Source organism: Camelus bactrianus, chromosome X (genome assembly GCF_048773025.1).
Source record: "Camelus bactrianus isolate YW-2024 breed Bactrian camel chromosome X, ASM4877302v1, whole genome shotgun sequence".
Classification (NCBI taxonomy): Eukaryota; Metazoa; Chordata; class Mammalia; order Artiodactyla; family Camelidae; genus Camelus; species Camelus bactrianus.
This window is the reverse complement of record NC_133575.1, coordinates 75,756,964-75,769,530: the sequence shown is the minus strand read 5'-3', so window position 1 is coordinate 75,769,530 and position 12,567 is coordinate 75,756,964. Positions and strand designations below refer to the sequence as shown.

Genomic DNA, 12,567 nt, shown 5'->3' with positions numbered 1-12,567 from the left:
CAATACATTTCTGAATTCTGGAGGAATCTGATAGGAAGAAAGGTAAATGTTTATATTCTGTTTATAAAGGTATACTTTACAAAATTACTGTAAGTCATAGATAACAGGAAAAAATGTTTCTTTAATCTGGAAAGCAAAAGATTAAGAAACCAGCAATATTTTAAAGAAAGAGTTATAAAAAAATGATAAACATTCTCAACAGTTTATTCAATCTCATGTTGTTAATCCCTTTGTGCTTGAATCCAGTGTTCCCATCAGCTCTGGAAATTCTTACCCAATTCAGTTTTATTATCTTAAAGTTATCAGAAACTTGTATTCTAGAATACTTGTCAGAGTCCTTTCCATGAATTTTTCTGAAGATGAAGCACTTTTGTAAAAGCATCAGTGTAAAACAATAACTGTCCGTAAGTAACAAAAATACTTTTAAAATGGCCATAGTTAAAGATCTGATGAGAACTCATTTAATAAAAACTATTTATTTCTGTGACTTACAACAATTTAAGGTAACAATTAGGTAATGGGAATATTGACAAGTTTCTATAAACTTCAAGCAATTTCTGGAATACCTGTAATCAGTAATATACATCCATACACATATAATCTAAGAAAGTTTATTATACCTTCTTATTTGCCAATACTTCTGAAATAATTTAATATACCAAATAAACCTAATTAGTTTAAACTCTCTCTTTTACAAAGTGAGAGAAAAACTCTTTGAGATTTTCCAGAGGCTTTCTGGGAAATCTCAAAGTTACTCTGAGGTCAAAAAGACTCCATTTAGAATTTAATTTGGGGAAGTTGTCAAAATTTTCAATAAGTTTGACTAAATAAGATGACAGATCATTATGAAATAATACTTAATTATCTATTTAACAAAAGTACAATGGAATATTTTACAGGCAAATAAGGAAAGTTATGTAGTTGTGAGCAAAACTTAGCTCTTATAATGTCTAGAAGACTTAGTTCTCCCAACTTAAAGTCCTGTTAGGTAACAATGAGCACAAGAAATTGTTTTGGTAAGACACAAAAGCTTTGCTTTCAAGGCATATTATTTCTTTTTTTTCTTTTTTTTTTTCTTTTTTTTTTTTGCAGGGGGAGGTAATTAGGTGTATTTATTTATTTATTTAATGGAAGTACTGGGGATTGAACCCAGGACTTCATGCATGCTAGGCATGCGCTCTACCACTGAGCTCTACCCTCCCTCCTCAAGGTATATCATTTAAAAGGTAAAGAAAAACTTTTCACAAATCTCTTAATCTAAGAGCAGACTGGTAGTCCCATTATAATTTTTCCTTTTAGCGGAGAGATAACCAAATTCTAATTCTGCACCAGAGTACTTTTGATATTAAAACTCATTTTTTTAAAAATAAAATTCTTTCCAATTTTAGCTAACTTGACAATGCACATAATTCCTTTCCCAAGATTCCTTTTTCACAATAGTCTATCCACTCAAGTTTTTCCTCTTTTTTATTTTGCAACAGCCAGTCATTCTACTTTAAAAACAAAATTACTCTCTTTTTTCTTTAATAAAAAAATGTTCTTCATACCTTTTCTTATCCAAAAACTGAAAGCAGTTCTTTTGCCCCTTTCCTGTTCACCCATTTCGGCCCCCTCTAACCTTAAAAGAACCTTATTATAGGAATGAGATCACTAAGTAATTGAAACTGACTCCTGACTTAACGCTCTCCTGAATGCACACCATGCTTTGTCTAACTTGTTGATTCTTTTCCTAGTTAAAAAGGAATAAGAATGAAGAATTAAGTAGTTAAAGAGTGATTAGCTCTTTACCCCCAAGAGCCCCCTTAGCAACCCTGCAGGCAGATCACGGGACAAGATAACATTTGAAGAGAGTCAGCCAGTCTGCACACAATGGAGACTGATGCAGAACCCAACCTCCTGCCTCGATGAGTCACTCAGATTCTCTGCCCACCCCTCCCCCCATATTTTTCCTTTTAAAAACTCATCGCTGAGCAGGCTCTTCAGAGCTGGTCTCTGAATAGTAGTCCAAGATCTCCCCAGATTGCCAGCTTTTCTGATTAAAGCACTTTTCTTTTCTACTGAAAATTGCCTCTCAAATTATTGTCTTTTGAGCGGTGAGCTGTCTAAGCTGAGTTAAGTAACAAAACCACATTCTGCTTTCCTTACCTACTTTTCATACACAGTTGTTTCCTTTCACCCTTATATTTTTAAGTAGTTTTAATTACATATATTGATTAGAATTCATAACCCTTAGAAACCTTAACTTCTAGTGAAAACTAAGAAGTAAGTAATTATGGATTGTTTGCTACACAAGCATTTTTGTCCATTGGAAATTTATGACTACATACCATAATTCCTAGAAGTTTATATTTCCTCATGGCAAATTTTTAATGTGTCACAAAATGTATTTGCTAATAGAAAAAAAAAACTTTAGTCACTCTAATAAGCAGCCAAGATTAGATAAACTTATGTTGAATAATTAATGTTCAATAATTTATTTCAAATTGATTCAATTCAATGTTTTATTTCAAAATGATCTAGATATTCAATGCATATCTATCATTTAACTTAAGTATAACATTAAGGTTTCAAGTTATCAAAATGATTTGGAAACTATTTTTATGTACTTATACCATAAAAATAATTATTGTTGAAAAGTTTACTTTTCAACTTTTATCTTACTTAGATCAAGTATAACTGTTCTTAATAATTTTTAGCTTATTCATGGGAATTTTATAAGATGTTAAATAGCAAACCATCATCTCATTTTTCTTGCTGTCAAATTTTGGAAGAGATAACACAAACTTATGACTAGCACACCCAGATAAAGTTGTATGCCTGTATTATACTTGATATTAATGATTCTGAAGATATGCCTATTTTAATTAAACCAACAAACAAGCTAGATTTTATTTAGCTAAAATTATCCTAGACCATGTAAACTTGAAAAACATTTGGGTTCATTTTTATATTTCTGAGAGTATGCTTAATTTATATAAGTACTTACTTTTCTTTAAGCCAGTTAAATGAAGCTCTTCACAAATTAATTTTGGCATACCATCCTAAGGTAAAAAATATCACACATCTATAACACACGTAGACAGGCATACAGATGTAAACAGAGATCTTACAGCTTTCATTTTAAAATTTTAGCCATGAAATACGTTCATCAATACAAAATCTCACTAGTTTGTAAAAGAATAATTAGATCCATATTGTGTTTCTGGTAGATGGAATACATTAAGGTCACTTGCTCAGATGGCCAAAGCCTTTTACTAATATTTGTGAAAAAAACTTTTAAGAGTTTTTATTTATCTAATTTCCAAATAGCTTCTTCTTCTTTTTTTTTTTTTTTTCTAAGAATTCTTTCTCTGAAGTTTGCATTTTAAGATTTGGCTCTGCGTTCTGAAAGAAAACCAGGTCAAACATACACATCTCAAAAAGCCCAGAGGAAGGATGTAAATTTCTCCAAGAAATGCTTTTGTTTCCTAAATCCAGATATTTTACAATCTCTGTGAGCCTTTTGAGATGATTAGGGGAGGTTTGGGATTGATAAACCTGATAGGTGGGCATTGAATTATTTCTAGAGCTACATTTCTATTCTTGCAAATATTCAATTTTTAAGACAAGTACAGTTGTTTTTAATTTCTCAAAGAATTGGACTGCAACCTGCATGATATCGAGAGACCCATGTACCCGTCTACTTATATTACTACTTATATTATCTTCAGTTTACTTGTATATATGAGGGAGAAAATCTTCAACTAAACTGGAAAACAAAACATTCTTATGCTCTAGATTTAGAGCTGTGTGTCTTTGGAATGTTTTAGTAAATCTTTCCACAACAGCTTCAGAATGCTTTTCTTTCCCTCTGGGTATGTAGTTTCATTTTAGTTTAGGAGAGAAGGCCTTAAAAAAAAAATTCTTCGCAGGCTCTGAATATCAGCTTCCAATTGGGCCAACTTCTGGCTTAATTTTCTTTTTTCCAAACATCTTGTCAGGTTTCAGCTGGGTCAAACAGTAAATATTCCTGGCAGTACTTTTTAACAACCCCGTGGGCACAAGAGGTGTCCCCAGAGATGGTGCAGAAGATACTACCTCCCAGAATCCAGAGCTACTCTCAAAAATAACCAAAAGAAAGAAAGAGGGCTTAATAATTTGTAGGACCCCAGCTGCAAATGGAGTGTGGCCCACATTTCTGTCTTGTCGTATTTTGGGGGCCCCCACTTGACAATTGTCAAGTGAAATTCTTAGTACCCAAAATGAGCTAGACAAGAAGGCAATAGTGCTGCAGGAGGAGAGGGAGCAGAATAGTCATGTCCCAGGTCTCGGGGGAGTTCCTGGGATGGGCTGCCAAGTGAAGTTCAGGGCTTTGCACAGGAAAGAATTCAAGAGCCTGCCATGGTAAAGTGAAAGCAAGTTTCTTTAGAGAGATACACACTCCATAGGCTGAATGCGGACCGGCTCAGAAGGTGAGAGTTCCCCTGGGTTGTGGGGGTGGTTAGTTTTTATGGGCTGGGTAATTCCATACCTAATGAACCGTGCCTGGTTGGTTTTTGATCTTTGGGGCCATAGGGGGTCTCCTTCAGTTCTCTGCTCTGACATCAGAATTTTTGAAAGATAAACTGAGGCATATTCTTCAAAATTTAAGAGCTTAGTTGAGCAAAAATCTATCTGAATTGACCAGCACCAAACTAGAAGTGATTAAGAGTGTTCCCTGGGTAAGAACTCAGGGAGAGACTTTCACCGAGAAAAAGTGGAAGTAAGGTAAAGAAATTATTATTTGGCTATATTTTAAAGCCTAATTGGCTGTTTGTAATTGGTTGTCCCTAAGTTTCCATTTTTAACCTTGAATTGTTTACAGGCTTAGATTTTGGTTTGCTTACATAGGCTGCCACAGCATTAGGGCCACCTCAGTCTAATGACCTTCCTGTTGAATTAATCATAAATAGGTATATATAATCATAAATACATATATATATTTCCATCCTGTATAGAATTCCTATATGTATATATGATGCTTAATATATATGCTAAATATAGTTTTATATTAATAAGAGTTTTTATTTCCACCAGTAATATCATTTTTGTAATGGATTTCTGAAAATTTGGAAGTTTAAAAGAAGGATGAGATGATTCATAATGGCCCTTAGATGGAGCTGTTTCTCCTTAGAAATCATTACACAGACACATGTTTTATTTGGCTGATCAGAAAAATAAGAATAGTTTAAATAATGCCACAGAGCGATAATGGGTTTTTTAAAACATTAGTTTGTAGCACAGCTAAAAGAGAAAACAATAAAAACTCACTTCAAACCTGCTCAAGTTCTCACTAGACTCTGAGGAAACTTAATCTAAATTGAAACCAACTCACAGGGCTGTTTGGTACATACAAAAGTCAGTTTCAGGGTGGGTGTAATTCTGAAGGTTTTATAGAGAAAACGGTATGGTAGAAAGTGTTCTAAGAGTGTCATAGTTATCATTTGGAAGTCAATAAAGTTATCTGTTTAAATTCCTTAGTTTAAAGGAGTACTCAAGGGAAAATTCCATAATTAAAAAAAACAAAAACAAAAACAAAAACACACATTTGAGTGATCATATTTTAAAGGCATAAGTATACATTTGGGGCATAGCTTGATCTCTGGCAAACTGATTATTAGATGAGGTAGACAAAACTTGTAAAAAAAATGGGGACGAAAAATACTAGGAAAATGTGAGCAAATCATGAGCAGTTATCTAAACATTCAAGGCTGATTTTATATCAATTACTTTGAGGCTTCTTGAAAAGATTGACATTCTGGAACAGGTTACATTAGGAGCAATAGTGTAAATATTTCCTTAGTTTTTTCTTCGTTGTACAAAAGAAGAAAGAAGGAACTTAACTGCAGTTTTGTACTTGGAAATTTTTTTCTAAGAAAAATAAGCGTTTTCCAAGCAAAGCATGATAAAAATTACTAAAAATATTCAATTTTTAAAATTTCCTCCAGAATATAAAATGGTCATGCATGCATGTGCATATACACACATGTTCACGCAGGAAGATAAGGAGAAAGCTATTGAATATCTTTGAACAATGTGATCTGATTGTTGTTTTCGAAGCGTACCTTGGTGGCAGGGTATAGATTTATTGGACTGAAGAAATCCTATAAACAGCAAGATTACTTAAGATACTGTTCTGTAGTCTAAATGAGCAGCCATGAATGTCTGATTTAGTGAATAGAGAGTGTAAATGAGGAAAAAAAAAGAAAGAGAGAGATAAAAGGCATTATTGAGGTAAGAACTGTTATGAATATACTGAGCTAGTAGGTGATCATCTGAAAGTAGAATTTGTACTGAGAAAAAATGAGTAATTTATTATTCTTTGAGGTGAGTAATGCATCAAAGAAAGAATATACTGCAGAAAAATAAATTTTGAGGAAAATAGTTTTATATTAATAATAGAAAGGGCTGAAAGCAAACAAAATAAAGTGTTATATTGTGCTATTTATTATAAGCTCCTATCACAACTGAATAAAGCTAGAACCAAATACACTGGTTCTGAGGTATTCACAGTTCAAGCCAAAATAAGAAGTATTTGAATTTAACTTGGAGAAGATTTCCTATTCAAAGAAGCCTCAGCATTTTAACTAGAAGGAAATTAACAAGCTTCAGGTAACCACCCTACTCTTAGAGCAGGCAGATAGCTAGATATGAGTAGAGAAAGGGGGCCACAGGCCAAATGGCAGGAATTGGGAAGGAAGGAGGGGCATGGGCCAAATGCAGGAAACCATACATCATGTAAACAACAGGGTTCCCTGGGCAAAGAAAGAAAAGCAGGAACCTCTGAGCTGATAAGCAATTACACATTTTGGGGTGATAAGTGGCCTGGCTGCTGACAAAGAAAGGTGGGATAAGGCAGGAATCTCCAGTGTCCGAATGTAACCTTTTGCTCATTATGCCCTCATTTCAATAAATATATTAGCCTTGCAGATTAGAAGTACCCATCATGCACCGACGCCACGACACTTCCGATCCAGACTAAATAAGGACAAAAATCCCTCTTCCCTTCGGGAAGGTGGAGTTGATATGAAAATCAGGGAATGTGACCCCAAACCCCTCCCTCCCCAATGAATATTCCTCCCATTTATTTTTACACTCTATGTAACCAACTTGCCAAAGAAACTCAGGGCAGCTGCTCACCTGAGCCTGCCTGCTCTCTCGCCTTGAGAGTGTACTATCCATTCCTTAATAAATCCTCACTTTACTTTCTTAACCTCCACGTCTTGCCTCTGAATTCTTTCTGGGGTGAGACAAGAAGCTGGGCATCGGTTACATTTACTGGCAACACTACCATTCCCAAGCTTATCACATCTCCTTAGCAACCTTTATATACACACATGTACAAGGGTAAAATTATCTGATTCTAATGGATTTTGAACTTTATATGCTAATAACTTCTCAGTTCAAATGTTCTCATTTTTATTTTTTCTTTCTAAATCCACTTTTAAAATAAGGACCCATCATTGTCGACTCATTCAGCCTAGAATAAAATTATTTATTACCAGCATCTTAATTAAAAGATATGGTGATAATCATATATTATTAAACAGTGCTTCGTAATAAGATAAGCTTTCTTTTTAAAAAAAATACCGAGTCATTTTTCTGTTGAATTTGGATTTTAAAATATATACGTTTTATGAACTGAAAATTTTCTCATACAAATTTTAGTCTACAGTCATATGATATTAAATTATCCTGGTAATGGGTGAAATAAAAATCAGTGATCTGTATATTATATCTACATCTTGCAAGCTGTGACGATTTAAAGTAATGTTGTGAGAGTATTAAGATGTGATTACAGCCATGTGAAAAACTGTGCTCAAATCATCCTGCTTCTCTGAGAGATTTCTGAACATAGACGTAGAAATGCAGCATATAGCCAATGAGAAATAAGGTACCTGGTCATTCTTATCTAAGGTAGTCTTTAGTATCACCTACCACCCAAACCAATTCAATTTAGGCTTAAAATTGCAGTAGAAATTCTATTCTACTCCCTCTAAGTGTAAATAAAAAGCTTGGACTCTTGCTTTCTTCTGGTAAGCCATATTATGCAGGAGCACAAAATAATGGTGAGCACCCTTAAGCAGCCAGAGAGAGAGAGAGAGAGAGAGAGAAAGAGGGAGAGAGAGAGAGAAAGACTAATTGATTATGGATCCTCTTGACAGAAAGCCTTGCCTGGATTTGTTTGGATACAATGTCTCCGCCCATTTGTAAACACATTCTAATAATGATGCAATCAAGTGTGTATCCTTTCCTCTTAGGGAGAAGCAGCAACTTTGGTTTCCCTCCCAATGCACATCTGCAAAAATATAATCAAAGCATCTGGGTTTTTGACTGAATATTAGCAACTGCCAGCCAAATGTTTTGTTATTTTAAAAAGAAAAGCAGAAAGGCTAAAGAGGCATGGGCAGCTTCAGAATAAAACAGGTTTGGGGGATGGAAGATGAGAAGGGACCAGTTATAATAGAGCCAGTTTTTGGGGAAAAGAAATGCTAACCAATTACTGGCTGATAAAAATAACTCAATCTAAATTATAAATAAACTTCAAAGAAATACAGTTTCTATGTGTTAAGAAAGCCCAACCAAATCTCCTTGATCAGTAATTTAAACTAAGACAAAATGAATGCTTTGTGAGGGAAGTTCAAGAATCTTGAAGTTAGCATGATGATAGTCATTTCTAAAGTTATTTGGGTTTGCTATTTTTATTTTAGTGAAACTGCTTCTTTTCTTTCATTTTGGTTAAAAGAAGTAAGAGTTATAAGTGATGGGAGCATATATCCACTTCAGTTCTCCTAGGTGGTAGATTATTCAGCACTTTTAATATTCATGATAGCAATAAAACATGAGTCTTCCTTTCTATGTGAATTAAATAGATTTGTCACTGTTGCAGAAAATGATTTCTTCCCATTTCAATGAAAAAAGCAACTGCCGTTTGATGCTGAGATCCAAGATGAAAAATTGAAAGATGCACACACATATATAAATTATCCAGATCTCTCTCACACTTTCAAGCCCTAACTTTTCATAAGCTTAACCTACAAAACTGAGGGTTTTACCACCGCCTAAACACCCTTTTCTTTATTTTTCTGCTACACGAAATAAAATTACTGTTTTTTAAAACGTAGCTGATAACTTTTTGACTTTTTGTGAAACTTAATCCATGTGTTTAAAATGACCAATTATTCAATCAGATGCAATATATAACACACACACAATGCTCAACATTCTGGAATGTGTGAGGCAATAATTAATAATAAGAGATTGCCTAAGTAAATTATGATACACTTCTGTAAAGTTATACTATTTAGCTACTAAGAAAGCTACTAGAAAAGTATAATTTTTCTCATAGGAAGCATTAAGTAATAAAAAAAATACAGCTTATTATAAGAAAAAGTATATAAGTACATGCATAAAATAATAGTCTGAAATGTTATGTGCTCACATTTTAACAGTGAATTTCTTTGAGTCATGAAATTTGAGTATTTTTTGGTATTTTCTTCCTTATGAATAGATGCATTTTCTAATTTTTCTATATTGAATATGCATTATTTTTGTAATTTAAAAAAACAGATGTTTGACTGAATAAAAATTTTTTAAAAATATACAAAAATATTCATTTGAACATGTTGATTCATTCTGAGAGTAGCATAATGGGGCTATTTACCAATTAAACTTGCAATGTCTAATTGCCTCAGATCATTGGGTTAGTTAGAAGATGAATGTTGTAAGCTGCAAATAAACTCTATACAGGCAACATTAGGCTTGCTAATAGGGAGCTGCTAATGGAGTATTATTTCAGGAACTAAAATCTGCACATACACACACTTAAACAAAGAAAAATATCTTTCCCCCCACCTTTTCTGACCTGTCATCTAAACAGAAAGTGTTTAAATGGAAATGCCTCTAAAATGCAAACAGTGTTAGATCTTTTCCTGATTACAGGAAGGGCACCAACTGTCTGAAGTGCAATGGTAGCCCCTGCAAAAGGGGCAAAGGATGCCAAAATAGCTGACTAACAAAATACTACTACAACTACTACTGTTACTACTACTACTACTACTATTACAACTACTAGTTACTAATACGAATTATCATAATAATAATGGCTATAAGTTGCCATCTGTCTTCCAGGTACAAAGCACTTCAAATAAATTATTTCATTTCATTTTAATAATTCTATAAGTTGTAAGTGTTATTATTGCCATTTCACAATAGATAAATCAAAGGGTTAAGTGAATTGCTCAGAGTAACAGCTAATACACAGTATAGCTTACACTTGAACTCAAGTTCAACTTAAAAGTGAAACCACAGCTCCTTCCATTCTGCGACATTGCCTCTTACAGAATTGTTCATTATCCCCAATGCCAAAACTACAAAGGATTTTCATAAAAATTTCTCTCTGCAATTGATTTTTTACACCCCCATGGAGTCTGATACAGAACGTCTTTGGATATATGGAATATATCATCAACTACCTGGTTCTATCATCATTTTATTGCTTCTGAACTATTTCCCCTTCTGTAGCCTGTTATTTGTAAATAAATACAGTTATTCATTGATGGTAAACAATTTTGAGTGATTACACATCATGTACTCAATGCTCTGTACTCTACATCATACTAGATGGAGAATCAAGAAGGATTCAGCTTAAAGTATATTTGCACTATAAATAAAGTATAGCTTTATTATTGGATGTTATTGGGGTATAAAAATAATCAATTGCACTTTCTGATTTTAAGAAATCTACAGTGTAAGAATATTTTTAATTTAATAAACACAATATACACTCTTTACTATGTGCCAGACACTATTTTAAATAAAAATTTATAAATAATTTTATAAATTATATATTTATAAAATAAGTTAATTGTAAATATTAATTAATGGAACTGTATTGCTTTGGGTAACATATCAATTCCCCAGAATAACCTTATACAGAATGTACTGTTAGTATCTATATTTTACACATAAGGAAACTGGTACACAAGAAAGTAATTTGCCCATAGTCACACAGCTAGTAAGTGGCAGGCTGGAAGTGAAACCCAGGAATTTTGGATTAATAGTTGTGTGCTTTATCGGTGGGCTATGTTTCTATCCAAAGTGCTGCTTACGCTGTAATAGCCATGATGCTATATAGGGCTAATAGAAAACGTGAGAATTTTAAAATTTCCGCAGATTAGGAAAAGTCTGATTATTCTGTCACCATGTTAACAAGTAATGGAACTGGTTTTACAGCTGATCAAAAGTTAACAAAAACTCTACCTCAGTGGTGTTAGGGCAATATAAGTACAAACAAAACCTTCTCCCCACAGTTCTATTACTGAATAAGCATTGAACCAGAGTGTGTTGTGCGACACATGCAATCCCTAAGGGACTGCAAAGACAGAAATGAATCTCATCCTCTTACATAACAAAGCATATACCACCTATTACATAGGTGTTTTCAAAATAGACAATAATCAGCTCTCAAGTAAGAGGACTTGACTACACGTTTTGGCACACCAATTTTACCTAAATTTATCATGGTAGCTGGGGAGATCCCCCTGTGCTAGATTTATCCAGAGGAGAAACAAACTCCTCATTGCAAAAGATAGGCTCTTTCTCTCCTCCAGGAACTGAGAGATAGGTGCTCTATTCCCTTGATCCTTGCATTTCAAAAAGATGACTCCCAGGTCCTTGAGGAAACATTCCTGAGATGGGAGACAGGCAAGAGGCTTTTTTTTTTATCATTATAAAGATTTACATACACTTGAAAAGGATAGAGAAATAACTTCTGAAAAAAAAAAAAAAAAAAAAAAGGAAGGGGGCTGAAGTCTCTTTCCCTACTTCCAACAGGGAGAATTAAGCCTCTTATTTTTAATTTGTATATGCCCTTACAGTGGACATACTTTTCTAAGGGAACTAATCAGTGTCTGTTCCTTTCTTCTGAAAGTCAGTCAATTAGAAAAGCATCATTGGTATAAATATATTTTGGAATGTCAACCAATCAATAAGAGTTTCACCTGAGTAAGCACGTTTCTACAGATGATGAGAAACTAATCATATGTCTGATTTTCCATCAATTCTTGTACTCCATGCTTTCCAGAGGCCCTATATAATATCAAATATCTGCTCTGCTTGGAGAGAGATGATGAGCATATCTCTCCCTTGCCACAGTAAGTAATACATTCAGCTTTGTTTAATTTTCAGATACTGAGCGGTGAGCTCTTCACCCTTTAACATATGGTACAGGAAGTAGGAATGATTAGAAATGATTTTGACTTAATTTTTAATTTTTTTTGAAGTGACTGACCTGAAATCAGCAGATCCAAGAGGACTAATACATGTAGTAGTACCACAGAGTTTCAAGAACTAATGGAAACCATACAAAAAATCATACCAATGATCATATCCTCATCATTCTTGAAAACTAACTGTGAAAAGAAGGAATATTTTTTAAAGCATATTTTAGTCTCTAATAAGAGCCAGGTATTTTGTAAGATGTTTCACATTTAATCTTCAGAAAAACCTTCTGAAGCTTTTTGATTAAATTATATGTATTCATCTATC

The 12,567-nt window shown here is 33.6% G+C and overlaps 1 pseudogene; it reads left to right on the top strand.

Moving 5' to 3' along the window:
• Positions 1 to 4,273: 4,273 nt before the first annotated feature.
• The window catches only part of LOC105065941 (vigilin pseudogene), a 29,415-nt pseudogene continuing 21,121 nt past the window's right edge, over positions 4,274 to 12,567 (top strand).